The sequence below is a fragment of the Mirounga angustirostris genome, unplaced genomic scaffold, assembly GCF_029215605.1.
Source record: "Mirounga angustirostris isolate CCGP_5_RB_7025 unplaced genomic scaffold, mMirAng1.0.hap1 SCAF_7, whole genome shotgun sequence".
Taxonomy (NCBI): Eukaryota; Metazoa; Chordata; class Mammalia; order Carnivora; family Phocidae; genus Mirounga; species Mirounga angustirostris.
The window spans coordinates 72,318,443-72,333,395 of NW_026991715.1; the positions used below are offsets into that span (position 1 = coordinate 72,318,443).

General features: G+C 36.4%; 1 long non-coding RNA gene across 1 annotated transcript in view; it reads right to left on the bottom strand.

Annotated features, from left to right (window-relative positions):
• Window positions 1-12,431, bottom strand: part of LOC135365261 (uncharacterized) — a 174,765-nt gene extending 162,334 nt beyond the window's left edge. The window contains exon 1 of the long non-coding RNA XR_010412899.1: window positions 12,335-12,431. This is a non-coding gene — a long non-coding RNA (uncharacterized LOC135365261). The remainder of the gene's footprint in view (window positions 1-12,334) is intronic.
• Window positions 12,432-14,953: the final 2,522 nt, after the last annotated feature.

Consider the following 14,953-nt stretch of genomic DNA (forward strand, 5'->3'; position numbering starts at 1 on the left):
AGGATAAACAATGTGTAAATTAATATTACCTTTGTTTATATTCCAATTCTCAAAATAAAAATGATTTTATTTAGTAATACAACTTCATGAAGAAAATTTCTAAATACATAATTTTAAAAGATGGTAAAGAAAATCAGCCTCGTTAACATTGGGCCAAACTTCAAACCAGAGCTTTTCTTACTAAAGATCTTCCCATTCAGACAGTCTCTTAAATGACATTGTTGCATGAGAGCCCCGTAACAGTGAAGTTCCAATGGAGACTTATTCTTATCTTTTTTTTTTTTAATTGCAATGTAGCACTAAATAAAACCAGATGTGATTCTGCAGTGCTCAAATTAGATTCCTTGGGCAAATCCAGCCTAATTCCCCATGGGCAGATGGCAGACAAAATATGCTCAAGGACAAGCTCAGCTAAAGCCTCCATCTTCCCTAAGTTGATCACACCTGATGGTATATACTTCCTAACATTCCCATCATCACAACATAAACAAGCTCTATCCCTTTTTCTCATCTTCCTTCCAAATATAACAGAATCTAAGTCTTCATTCCTCTTTAAAATCAAACTGGATGTTATCCTTTCCCGTACCCTGGGGGATCCAGTTACAATACTTGTTTTATTTCTCCCCAAATCTCTAACTTTTCTCACTCTCTACTGGTTCTTTCCCATCTGCCTTCCAAACAACAGGAACTTGAAAAGCCATTTTAAACAAATACGCCCTTGACCTCAGGATTTATTCCAATTACTAATGTCTTCTTCTTTCTTCTTTTTGCTATTCTCAAGTCGGTAATCTCGACTCCTTGTTTGAATTTCTGAGATCTCCTGTAAGATGATTTTCCTACTGCAGTGTCCCTAAAATGTCCCCCGTCTGAGAACACAGGCTCTTTCCCTCTCAGGAACTGTAGTGGCCTGTCCTCAATGCTCCTATCAGGCTGGGCTTCTGAGCCACTCACGGCCCTGGGCATTCACATCCCTGCACTGGAACAGCATGCTCCTCTCCTTACAGTTGAGATTGCCCCTGTCATTTCCCTCAATGCTTCTGTTTCCTTTCTTGTTTTACCTGTAGATGTTTCCTATAAGCTGTCTTTTTTTCTGCTTGGAGAACATTTCTAAAACAGCTCTAGTGTGTCCAGATTAGAAGTCCCATTTTGAACATTACAGGTCTGGGGACTTTCATCTGAGTTATGATCTCATGTCTCCATGTGCCCACAGAGCACAATTTTCACAAATCTGGCATGTCCAAAACCAAGTTCATTTTTCTCTAATCCAGACTCTTTAAACCAGTTCAATATCAATATCAAAATTTGCTTCTACCTGCAGATTAAAATCTTAGAATCATACATGAATTCTCTTCCTTTTACCCCAGTACTCAATCTCTGATCAAGTTCTTTTAGCCCATCATTTGCAATCACAATGATGACAAAAACTAAGACATACATGTGCAACGCCTTGAACACATTTCGCCATTTCCATTCCTACTAACTTCACCCGCACTGGGACCTACTGCAATTAAATTACTACAACAGCTTCCTTATTCCCTCCAGTGTTCTTCCCTACCCTCTCTCTTCCAATCCATCCTTCCATACACTGCCAAATAAATATTTTAATCCTTGCCATAGTTTTCAAATGTTTAATATAATTTGTACAAACTGTTGATGGGCCAGAGATGCACATATGCTTCAGATTTACAGCCTAAGCATCATCGATGGTTTGTTTTTCTTATGGATCATGAACTATTGATTGTGAAGATAAAAATGACCAGCTTGTAGGTCTTCCAGGACCTCCATATTGGTCAGAATAATTTTGGCTCAGGCTGCAGTAGCAATTAATCCCAAAACCTTAGTGCTTTTAAGCAAAAATTAGAATTTTAGAGAACTAATATCTGCCACTGTGAGCTGGATACCTTCCTGAAACTAAACTTTGTCATACTTTGTTATCAAGGCTCACTAGCTTCATCAAGTGACTTGAGAAATGTTCTCTCTCTTTGTAGGCTCTCAGTCAGCCTGTATACTATGGGAATTTTTAGTCATTGCAACTTTAAACACACAAAAGATGAAATTTTGTTTTTAAATTTTTTCCAACAGTTGTAGGTCTGCTTAAATTTTCTACCTCTTTTGAGACCAATTTTGATCATGCCCTGTCAGGAACTCACCTATTTTGTTGAGGTTTTTTTTAAATTTATTAGCACAGACTGGTATATAAAATTCTCTTAAAATGTTTAAACTTTCTACTGATATATCCCCTTTTAAAATTATAAACTTCTATATTTAGCTTTCCCTTTCTTTTGTTCTTGTTTGGATATACCAGAAGTTTTTCTATTAGGTATTATTCTGCCTTTTTGTTGTTGTTGTTGTTTCCTAGAAATAAATCACTTATTAAAGCATATTTTTCCTCTTGAGTTTCTTATATTTACTTGATTGTTTTTCTTTAAACTTTCTGGTTTAAATATTAAATTAATTCATTTTCATTCTTTGTTGTTTAATAAACCAGGAACTCCTGGCTATAAATATGCCTTCAAGTCATGACTTTGGAAACATCACAGAGATTTCAGTTTAGAAATTTCTCCTCGTCTCTCTAAATACACCATCTAAAGTCTATTATGTTACTTAAATCTAAAAGCTCTTTAGCAAAATGCTTTATTTTGCTTTTAATATCCAGGTGGTTTAAATTTTTTGTTTAGACTTCTGTAATTAAGTTTTCACTTTGTTGTAATGCCATTAAAATGTACAGCATACAAAGTTTCTACTCCTTGTTTTTAATTAAGATTTTGAGGGGTTGTGGGTACAATTACTTTTTGTAAATTTTTGAAGGCATTTGCAAAGAAAATATTTTTTCTATACACTATAGAGTTTTTACATAGATACATATATATTTTATAAAGCTTTTTATTGTATGTATACATACCATATATCATATATAAGTAAAAATACAGACATAAGTATAATTATGTTAATTGCACTTTTTCAAGTCCATCAGTCCTTATTTATTTTTAACTTTTGGATCTGTTAAAGACTAATAATAGTATGTGATGAAGCACCCCATTATAATTGCGTTTCTGTCAGTCTCCCCCTGTATTTCTAACAGTTTATGCTGTGTGTAGTTTGATAGTATCTTTTTAGTTACATAATGTTTCGTGACTGATTTAACTTTATTGTGGATATTAGCTTTTATCAATATAAAAGCACCACATTACATGCTTTTTCTTCTTGAGTTCTATTTTATATTAAAGTTACCTCTCAGGGTGCCTGGGTGGCTCAGTCAATTAAGTGTCTGCCTTCAGCTCAGGTCATAATTCTGAAGTCCGAGGATCAAGTCCTGCATCAGGCTCCCGGCTCAGTGGGGAATCTGCTTCTCCCTCTGACCCTACCCCCTCTCATGCTCTCTTTCTCTCTCAGATAAATAAATAAAATCTTTTAAAAAATAAATAAATAAAGTTACCTCACTTAATCTCTTCTCTTTTTTTGGTAAGTCTGATATATCTTTGTCCATAACTTTATATTTAACATTCTCTTTCATGTTGTTTCAGATGTGGTCTAAAACATTTTTTTAGAATGTTCAAAAGAATAGAGATAATATTTGACCAAGGCATCACATCACACTCAGTACACATACTTTTCTCCCCTCTCACCTAAAATCCTTGGAATGATAGAAAATATACTTCTAAAATGTATTAATACACATCAGTGAAAATGAGGATGTCATTAACAGATGAGAAATTCTCAGGAATTACTGAGAAAAAGACCATAACCAATCAAATAGGCAAAAAAGGAAAGCAATCCCAGGGGTACTCTGGGCTCAGCAAGAAAGGTTCCTGGAACATCATTAGTTTGATTGCCCAGTGCCCAGAACAGTGGGCAACAGAGGTGTTTACTTGGAAGCAGCAATAATGCAACGAATACATGTGTTAGGTCTGAAAAGGCAGCAGAACTCTGTAACCAGCCTAAATTTTGTTCTTTACAAGTAAAATAGTGTTTTTGCTAAATATCTGAGAATTATGCTCAATTTTTAGAATAAAATAATTTCACCACTATATGTCTAATAAAATTAATATTGCCCAGGACTTTGTGAGCTATTTCTGTATTTTAAAATATCAGATCTTACTTTTGTTAATGAATGTTCTTCTGTTACATCTTTGTTTATTATTTCTGTTCATTTACTCTGTTCCTTTTTAATATACGTAGACTGAATCATAAAGCCCTATCCATATTGGTAAATTTTTTCATTTTCAATTATCTTTATTTTTCCTGAAATTTTCACATTTTATCGCATTTATTTTTTTATTCTTTGTTAATTTGATTTTCTATAATTTTTTTGTAGCCTGCTTCCCTTGAAATGCCAATCCAACAGCCGCATGTTTCATACCTACATAATAACTTCTGAGTCTCACCTTTGTTTTCTTAACTATTTATTAGTCTAATAAATTTTTTTGAATCTTATTGGAAATCAAAAATGTTCTAAAATTGTCCCATGTTTCTGACCGTTGATGTACTAGAGAACATCTCCTTTATCCTCTGATTCTACAGGCAGTTCCCTGCTTTTGATCTCAGGTAACTAACTGCCTGTTATATTTATTGCCTCAGGTAATAATCTATTCAATAGCATCCTTCTAAAGGAAAGAGCCCCAGGGTTATGTTCTCATGCATGATGTGGCCATCCTTCCCACAGCCTGACTTCACTTTTCAGGACTCTAAAAGATAAAAAAGAATGCATTGGCAGACCTGAGAATACTGGTAATACCAGACCAAGACAGCAGAATGTTCAAAAGAATAGAGATAATATTTGACCAAGGCATCACATCACACTCAGTACACATACTTTTCTCCCCTCTCACCTAAAATCCTTGGAATGATAGAAAATATACTTCTAAAATGTATTAATACACATCAGTGAAAATGAGGATGTCATTAACAGATGAGAAATTCTCAGGAATTACTGAGAAAAAGACCATAACCAATCAAATAGGCAAAAAAGGAAAGCAATCCCAGGGGTACTCTGGGCTCAGCAAGAAAGGTTCCTGGAACATCATTAGTTTGATTGCCCAGTGCCCAGAACAGTGGGCAACAGAGGTGTTTACTTGGAAGCAGCAATAATGCAACGAATACATGTGTTAGGTCTGAAAAGGCAGCACTTTAGACCAGACAGTTAGCAAAGTCCAGGAAGAATGGGAATTTCTTATCTCTAGAAGAACTCACACACCCCCTGCAACACGATGTTTGGTCTCTCCCTTAGAATCACCAGACACAATCTATAGATGGTGAACAGGGATATTTAAGCACAAAGATGAGCAGAAAGATAATCACCAAACATTTGAGGAAGTCATCAGCAAGATAGAGAAAGACAATAAAATCATCCAAGAATAACAGCTGAAAATTAACAGTTTGCTTAGCAGGGCAAACATGGTAAATATAAATACTTGATATATTTAGAGAACTTCAAAGTGATCTTTCATACACAAAAATAGAAACAATGATCTTGGATATTTTAAACATGATTGTCAAAAAAATTTTAAGCAGTAATTTTTGAAAACTTAATGGAATGAAAACATGGCTAAAGAATGAATTCACAAACTGGAAGAACAACCTGAAAGATTCTTCCAAAACTTGATACAAAAGGACAAAGTAATAACACCGTACACCCCAAAAATGTAAGACACATAAATAATAGAAGTATAAGTTCTAACACCTGTCACACTAGGTTTACAGAAGGAAAAACAAACACAAAGAAGGAAAGGAAATAAACCAAGAAAATTGTATAAGAAAATTTCCCAGAGCTTTAAAAAAAAAAAAAAGACACATGCCTCTAGGCCTACCTAGGGCTCAAAAGAATGAAAGAAAAGAGATACACACGAAGACAAATCATCGGAGAGGTTCAGAACTCAAAAGAAAGGGAAAATCCTAAAGTTTCCATAGAGAAGTAACCAGGTGACCTACAAAGCAAGGAGACCCACTATTTTTGTATCAGATTTCTGAGCAACAACTTATTCTAGAAGACAATGGAACAACGCTTTCAAAGAACAGGAATGACATTTCTTTAAACCTAATTCGTGACCCAGCTAAAATTTTAAGCAATTATAAGGGGAAAATAATGGCATATTCAGAAAAGCAAAGACTTAGGAAATTCACCACCCTCATATCTTTTCTAAAAATAACTACTTGAGAATGATCTATATTATACCAATGAAAGCCTCAATAAAATGGATTACAGAATGACCTCAAACACTGTAAGAAGTAGAAAACTACTATAGAAGAAAGTATTAAAGATTATGCCTAAAATGATAGCAAAAGAAGATGATTTTATGGAAAAGTTTTAGTAAATACTTCCCAGAACAGATAATCCCCATGAGCAAAGAAAAATAGAAAAATATGGAAGCCTGCCCAACATATTCTTCAAGACTAGCAAAATCTTGATACCAAAAATTGGACAAAGATGAGACAATAAAATAAAATTCTAGTCCAATTTCACTTATTACATAAATTCAAATATTATTAATAAATGAATCCCACAGTCCAGCCACAAAATAAAACATTGTTATCAAATAAAATTTATCACAGAAATGAAAGGCTGATGTAACCCTAGGTAGCTAACTTAATACAGTAATTCAGTATAAGAAGTAGATTAAAGGAAGAAAATATGATAATTTCAATAGATGCCAAGAATTTTTAATAAAATTCAACCCCCATTACTGATTTAAAGTGGAGATTAAATGCTTCTGCTACTCTGAAATCCTATCATCCCCGATGAAAATGAGAAGTCCATCTTTATTGGAACTTCGCCAACCAGGACCCCCACTACTGATTTCCTAAAGAATTTTAGTGTTCCTTCACTAAAGTATTACTCAGTGCCTCATTGAAGAGAATGTTCTCTGGCCCTACTTGAGAAATATAGTTAAAGAATGTGTGGTCAGTGATACATAATTCCACTGTAACATTTCTATCCAAACAATTCTTATTATCCCTTCCTCCATAAAACAGTGAAGAATTTCTGGTACGTCCACTTCATTTAAGGTAGGCCACCACAAAGAAGAGATAGACAACCATCAGAAGCTATTAGAGTAATCCTCTGCTACACTGCATATCTGTAAGTCTCATGTACTTTGCTCTGTGGTTATTTGGTACCATCCCACGATCGGAAGTGAAGCTCTACTGAGAGATCAGAACATCACCTTACTCTTAAACATGTGCATCCCCTATAATATTTAAAACAGTATCTTGTACATACCAGATATCCATAATTCTTTTTGTATTCACTTAATTTTAATAAATAATAACTTGGTCCACACAAATTACACCTTTAAGACAGTTTTGAGAAACAAGAAATACTTTAATAAAACATTTTTATGTATTTAACTTTATTTTAACCCAATGGACAAATGGGGAGTGTTTGTTTTTCTCATCTAATTGCATTTTATTTAGTTTTAAGGCCCAAGTCAACCTTTTCTTTGCATTTTGGGACCTCCCCATCTTCCAACAAGCTAAGTTCTTTATCAGTGTATTGGCTGCTTTGTAAGAGCCATAACATATAAAGTGAGATATAGAGTGGAACCCTAGACACCTGGAAAAATTAATACCTAACTCCTTAACATCCACAACTGTAAGCTGTGTAGCTGCCATTGCACAAAAGTACATTTTCCATTATCAGAAATAATGAACCATATTTCCCCAGTACCCACTTGACTAGGGTAATACATTTGAGGCTTTGTGGTAGAAATTAATGATCTTAGTAGTACTCCAGTGGCCTAGAATCCTTAATGAACATCCCTAAACGCTTTACCTAACACTGATAAGAGACATGGGCACTGTGGGGAAAAAAAGCCCATAATTACTTAGCTTTCTATTTAAATCATCTTACAAATTGTTTAGTCTCTCCTTACATAATTTGCAGTATAGACTTCTTCATTCCTGAACCTGTCTTGGTGTTAAGGATGTCACATGCCCCGACACACGTGGTTGGAAGGGTTAGGGAAGAAAAGGTATTTAGAAAGTATCCTCGTGCCCAGTAGCTCACATTCCACATGAGAAATGAGTCTTTGGTGGAGCCAGTTTATATGTCAGTGGCCACCCACCCGCTCTGGTCTATCAAATGCTAATGGAAAATTATACTGAGCATTTGAATGGGCTAGAGCTCCACAGATAAGAAATCACTGCATATTTAGTCATTTTACAAACTGCCTCTATCTTCAGAAAATTAGGCTTGTGCACTTTCCTTCCTACCAACCCAATTTTTTTTTTTTCAACTTAGTTTGGAAGTCACAGGGCAGAATCTGATTCATACCATTAACGTCTCTTTGTTCTTGGTTCTACTGCTTTCACAAAAATGCTGTAGGCACTTCACTAGAATGACTAATTTACTGGAGAAGTCATCAGAGTCCATTCAGTTGCAACCATAAAATAATTCAAGGAAGACAATGGTGCCTGCTAGCACTCCATGGCAAAGGTTTGTCCCTGAAGTGATTTGATTCACCCCAACATATTTATCCATGAAGTTAAAGATCTGGAATACCCTGTTCATAATCTGTCATTCTTGTTATGAATTAAGAAATGAAAAATAGAGATTTTTTGTAAAGGTAAAACAAAGTCAAAACATTTTGCACACTGCTCAACTGAATTCTGCATCACAAAATTTAAATATTTTAAATATTATTTATATTATAATATTTAGAAGTAAAATTACCTTAGTTTCAAATGAAGTTCTTTGTTGTACTGTTCTGGTAAGTGTGAAATATTCAAGAATCCATGTATATATACTTGCTTGGCCATTTTTAATTTTTAAAGAACTGTTATTCATCATGAGCATAACAAGAAACACCAATAAGCTGAGGCTTAGAATGTAAATATAATAAAATAGAAATTGTTGTGTTTGCCGTTACTAACACAGTGCTGAGTTACCCGATGTACACCCTTCCAGTGAATTCTGCTGGAGAGTCTACATTTTACACTAACTCACCCAACATCAGTTGGGATTTTCTTCCAGTACCAAACTCTCGAACACTTCATAACTGATTTTATCCATAATGAAACAGAGGAAATTTAGTCCTCAAACAGCCATTCGATATTCAGAATTGTTTCCTCACAGTATTAAAAATAAAGGAATGGCACTGGATTACCGTAAATAGTGGTTGTCGAAACATTCCAACTTTTAGCATCTATCTTTTTAGGAAACTGCTACTCAAAGCCAAATGCAGTAAAAAGATAATAAAAGAAGACTCGAATGTAAGCAGATAGATATGATAGAAGAATAAAAAGACTAGAATAGTGACAGAATGCAGTGCTCTCTGTCTCAAAATTTTTAATATTGTTTCTGTTGCTCCTCCCCCTGGTATAATAGAGCCCATGCGGAGGGGGTTGGGAAAGATGAAACAGAAACATTGCAATGGCTCAGAAATGTCAGCCCAAACCTCAAAAGAGTGTAATTCCATAAAAAGCCCTCATGCCCTGAGCCCAGTTTCCAAGCCCAGCTTCAGCTCTCACTCCTCCCCCATTTCCCTCATCCTTTGCAAAAATATTGAACTATTTTAAATTCTCTAAACATGACTGGCCTTCTCATATCTCTTTGCCTTTTGGAATAATGTATCCTCTTCCCTGCTTCTGATAAATTCCTGTTTGACTAAGTTTTAGCCCAAATATAACTTCCTCTGGGAATCTTTCTCTTACTGCCCCAGAAAACCTAGATTCTCTTTCCTTTATGTTCCCACCATGTGTTATACAAGATACATTATTAGAAATGCTCTCATTTTATTCATTTTACCATAATTGTGTGCATATTTTCCTCCCCACTAAGCACTTTTTTTGAGAGAAAGAATTATATCTGATTCAATTTTATATCCCTAACATTTTTTACAGTGCCTGGCACGCTGTGGATGATCAAGAGATTTTTTTTTTTAAGAATAAAATGAGAGAATTAAAATAACAAAGTTATGAATTCTGCCTGTAGTTTCATGAAGAATGTTTTGAAATGGGAAATACAAAAGTACATATAAATAGGGTTTTTATGAGTATTTCTAAGTAGAGACTTCAAAATGGCAACTCCAGAAACAGTAAGAATTGTCATGAGACCAAAGCCAATACAGAGAGAGAGAAAGAGGACTCAATACTGATCCATAGGAGCTCTACTTTTTACAAATTTTAGAGGTAAGTAAAGAAGGAGAAAGAGTCAATCACAAAAGAGATAAGAATAAAGCCAGGAATTGTCCTGGAAGCCATGAAAAGATTCCTTCATGAGGGAGGAAATGGTCACCTCAGGGAAATGTTGCTAAGAAGTCGAATAAAATTAGCACATAAAAGTGTCCCCTGGACTGGACCATATGGAGACTTCTGGTGACTTTAGGCAAGCAATTTGTTTTCAGTGGTGGAATGAAAACTAGATTAGATTAGAGATTAAAAGGAAATGCAGACACCACACACAATTAAATATTTTGAGAAGTTTGGTTGAAAAAGGGAAGAGCGAAATGGAAAGGGTTAGCTAAAAGGAATGTGAAGCCAAGAAAGAATTGTTTTTAGTAGGGAAGATATGAATGATCCATTATAGAGAGGGAAAGATTGGTATCACAAAAGAGAAGAGACAACTAAAGAAACAAGGCTGTTAAGTATTTGGGAGAAGGTGGGATTCAGAGCACAAGTAAAGATCTTGGCTGTTGGTCAGAGTAGGTTCGCTCTACCCACTAAAGAGGGAAGAAGCAGGGTGTGGAAGCAGGGAGGTTCCTAGAAATGGGAGCAGGAAGATGAGAGCTAATTTCATGCCAAAGCTCAGAGTCATATTTAACACCATGTTCTTCAGCTCATGCTGAAAGGCTGCAGCTTACATCTGTGTCAGTCAGGATAGGCTATGTTTGCAGGGTTCACAGACAACTGCAAAATCTCAGTGGCTAGCAATAACAAAGGTGTGTTTCTCACTCACGCTACTGTGCATATGACAAGTCAGCCATAACTTGGCTCCACTTTGCCCTTTATCTGGACTTTAGCTGATTGTCATGCAGAGAAAAAAGAAAATAGGCAAAGTATGCCCTGGATCTTCAAGCTTCTGCCTGGAAGTGACTCACCTCGGTTCTTCTCGTATTTCATTGGCCAAACCACATCAAAAGGCCATATCTGCATTAAACAGGACAGAGACATATAATCTTCCTGTAGGAAGCCACGGAACACGGGTGAAGAGTGGCACAATCTATGACAAGTCTTATAGATGAGATAGCTCCTTCATGTCTTTCAGTTAAAAAGTCTCAGGCAAAGTTAATATCCCCAGTCATGGATTCTTCATCCTATGACTATTTATTCTCCACGTCTACACTCAGCAGACTGAAATGACTAGAATGACCAGTGTGTTTTAGAACATTTGCTGGGCTACTGCCACCCTCTAAACTGCCATTCCAGCTATAATTCCAGTCATCCTGATGGTAGATGATCCCAGGCAATTTCTACCATTTGCTCATTCCGTCATTAAGATCCATGCCTGCCATAAAGGAAATCGCTATACTTCCTACATGATAAATGGTTAAAATATACTTTTTATGTTGACATTCACGTGGCTGAATATCTCCTAGGTGTAAGACAACTATAGGAAACCTTATGTGTGAAATCTGGGTGTTGGCTCCTATATTAAAGGATTTTCGCTTTTTTTGAGAAGGAAGAAACACTATTGAGAAATTCTCTCCTTTGAAATGGTGCCTGAAGTGTGCCCTTTTTATTCAAAACAGAATAACCACTAGGAAAAAAAAAAAAAAAACCCTATCACTTTGTTAATTAATGAGATGATTGCACAGGATGGACACATTGGGGAAACACCGTGAGATTAAGCCTTGTTCTGCTAAGGTTCAAACTGCAGACAGATCATTTTAAGTTGTAGAATTCAATGACAGATCAGAGAAAGAAAGCAAGGTTGAACTAGTTCATCTATAAATGAAGAAATATAAGGTTTCCATAGCCTCTTCCATAAATTAAAACAGCCTCGTTGGTAACTGACCAGCATAGCAGTAAGAGAGCAGAAAATTTTCTAGCAAATATGGTTTACCCTTTAAACAAAGTTCCTCATGGTATTTTCCTATATTTAAAATGATTCCTGTCCAGGGCATATTGCTACTTTGTATTCCTCTTGATATTTTCATTTAAAAGAGAGCCGCTGTGCAAAATAATGTCCTTGTCTGTCCCTTCCTCATACAAACCTCCAATCAAATTTAATAAAGCTAGTTTGATACAATGCCAGCCTACACTTGGTTTACCCTTGGTCGACTTTAATAGGGTCAAAAATATTTTCGCATTGGCAGTGCACGCATTAATCATTTTTCCAGAGGATTTAGAAAATTGGAAGAGACAAGGCCAAGCAAAATTTTAAATTAATTGGGCCTACCCCAGCCTTCCAGGGTCACCTTGTGGCAGTTGTCCCACATTTTCCAGGTCACGGAGTTCCTGTGTTTCCTACAGCTGCCATGAGGAGAGATCCAGGCTGTGGGCACACAAAGGTGAAAGAATTTCTCTCAGAAAGTGCGAATTTTCCTACGGCAACCACAACAATTGCAGTTTCCAGATTGTCGCCAGACACCAACCACTTAAATAATGCATGCTCGGCTGACGCCTCCACTTGTGCATTTTCTAATCGAGTAGTCAGGAAAATTTGCAAACACTCTGTCATTTACCATAAATCCGCTGCCTACTTATAACCACAGAGTAATTAATTTTAGTACTGCTCAGAATTATTAATTTCAGCCAGAAAAAAAACCTGTTTTCACAATTGCTGTATCCCCCATTTTTTTCCTCCACCAATATTCGTCAAAAGGTTGAAGCAGTTTTCTTATAGGGGAAGGCTTATTCAGAGTAATGTTATTGAGAGTCTATATGATAGCAAGACCAGAATCTGTATTTCTGGTTCTAATCTACGATCTTGTGCTCACGCGTGTCTGGTGGATACACCACATGAAGGTGGCAACATAAACTAAACTTTCTCATGACAGTGGTGATGCGGTAGCCCCGAAGCCTCACTGTGTGGTAAGCAGCCCCCCTCCTGCTTTGGTTCTTCTACTAGAAGGGAGCAAAGGGTTACACCCTCCGTGCAGAAAACAATTTGAGCCTTTTGAGAAAATCAGCAAATATTTTTCACTTGCTTAAATGATTTTGGCATTTGACAGAAGAGAGAGTAAGAATTTTTACCAAGGATAAGAATAACTTATAGTGGAATACACAATTATGAATACACTGGTATGAAAATCTCAGCAATCACATGTATATCTCACGCACATGGAATGAAAATTGAGCATTAAATATGGTGCGCTTTACCTTGGTAAAGCTAAATCTGGTCCCCTCTCATTGGATATGAGTCTCCTGCTAACGCAGCTGCATGCTATGTCACAAGAATGTCCACATTATAAATACATAATGAGCATGAGAAAATCGGTACAGCTTTGTTTGACTAATAACCAGATCTCTCCCTATCAGTAGCAGGAACACAGAGCTAGCTCAAGTATTGGCACTTTAATTGCCATGGAAGATTTCGTTTCCGCTTTCCACTGCATGAGCGATCAAGAAAAAAATGAAGGGAAAGTAAACTAACATCTAGAGATGTAAACATGACTCACTGGGAAATCAGACATGGTTAAGTAAATTCCAGGATGTTTGTGGTTATCTGGGTCTAAACACTGCTGATAGTTCTGACTACTCTTGTTTTTAACTGTTTTTCCTCCGGGTGCTTTTAGGCCAAGGGCTAAGACTTCAAAGACTTCAACCTTTTGATTATGAACAGTCTGACTGTTGCATAGCAAGGAAGAGATGTCAGTCAGTATTAATGAAATTATCTGGTAGAGTGTAAAATGCTTCGCCAAGACCATGATCTAGTCAAAAAAACTAATGATTTAAAAGCAGGGTCGACCTGTCATGATGAGCGCTGGGTGATGTAGAGAATTGTGGAATCACTACATCGTACACCTGAAACTAACGTAACACTGTGTGTTAACTACCCTGGAATGAAAATAAAAAATAAATCAGGAAACAAATAAACAAATAAAAGCAGGGGTTGAAGAAAACCTGACACTGTTATACCATCTTTGCCCTGGACCTTGACTTTGTAATACAGTAGGGTCATTCTGAGGTGACATGACGACTCTTCTATTAAAAGTTGAAGTTCCTAAAAAGAGATCAAGTTACAGATACGTAGAGAAAGATCATAAACGAGAAAAATACGTCAGAAGGGAAATGCTTCAAAACAAGAGGTGCTGGTTGGCCTTACGAACTACTTGGGGCCCTTGAGGCATTTGACACACACTCCTGTGGAGAGCAAAGAAGCTAAAACTCTCGCGCCTGGAGTGGGGCCCGGGCTCAGCAGTCGCTGCATCACCTGGGAATCTGTTAGAAAGGGAGATGCTCAAGGCCCACCCTCAACTACTGAATCAGAAGCTCATGTTAAGGAGATCCGGGAGATTCATGGGCCCACGAATGCCTGAGAAGCACTGGTCTAAAGCATAGCTGTGGAAAATTTCACAGATATAATACAAATCATTGTGAAGAATCAGCTTTCCATCTCTAGTTCAAGCTAACAAATTACTTTCCGGGCCTGCACTTCTTTATTTCCCCCAGGTTTTCCACACACGAAAATAATGTTGTTCCAGACATGGATACGACGAACCTATCTTCAATAAACTAACTTGTATTTCATGTCAAGGGTGGGCCCACTTGAAAGAAGAGAAGCATTGTATACTTATGAGTCAAGCAAAGGAAAAAAATAAAAATAAAAGGAGCTAACATCTCCAAAGTGCTATTAAAGTTTCTGGTTTTATATCCCATTGAATTTCTTGTCTCTTTTGATCCAGCCTCTTGTTTAGAGTGGTAGATTTGGCAAACATGCCTTTGGAGCTGTAATCTTTTATCTTCTTGGTTACAAGGCAAAGCCCTGAATACTCCCAAACTGATGAAATAAAATCCTTTCTTTTTTTTTTTCAATCCTTAAATTTCCTGGGCTATGATAAAGGTTCACGAGAGA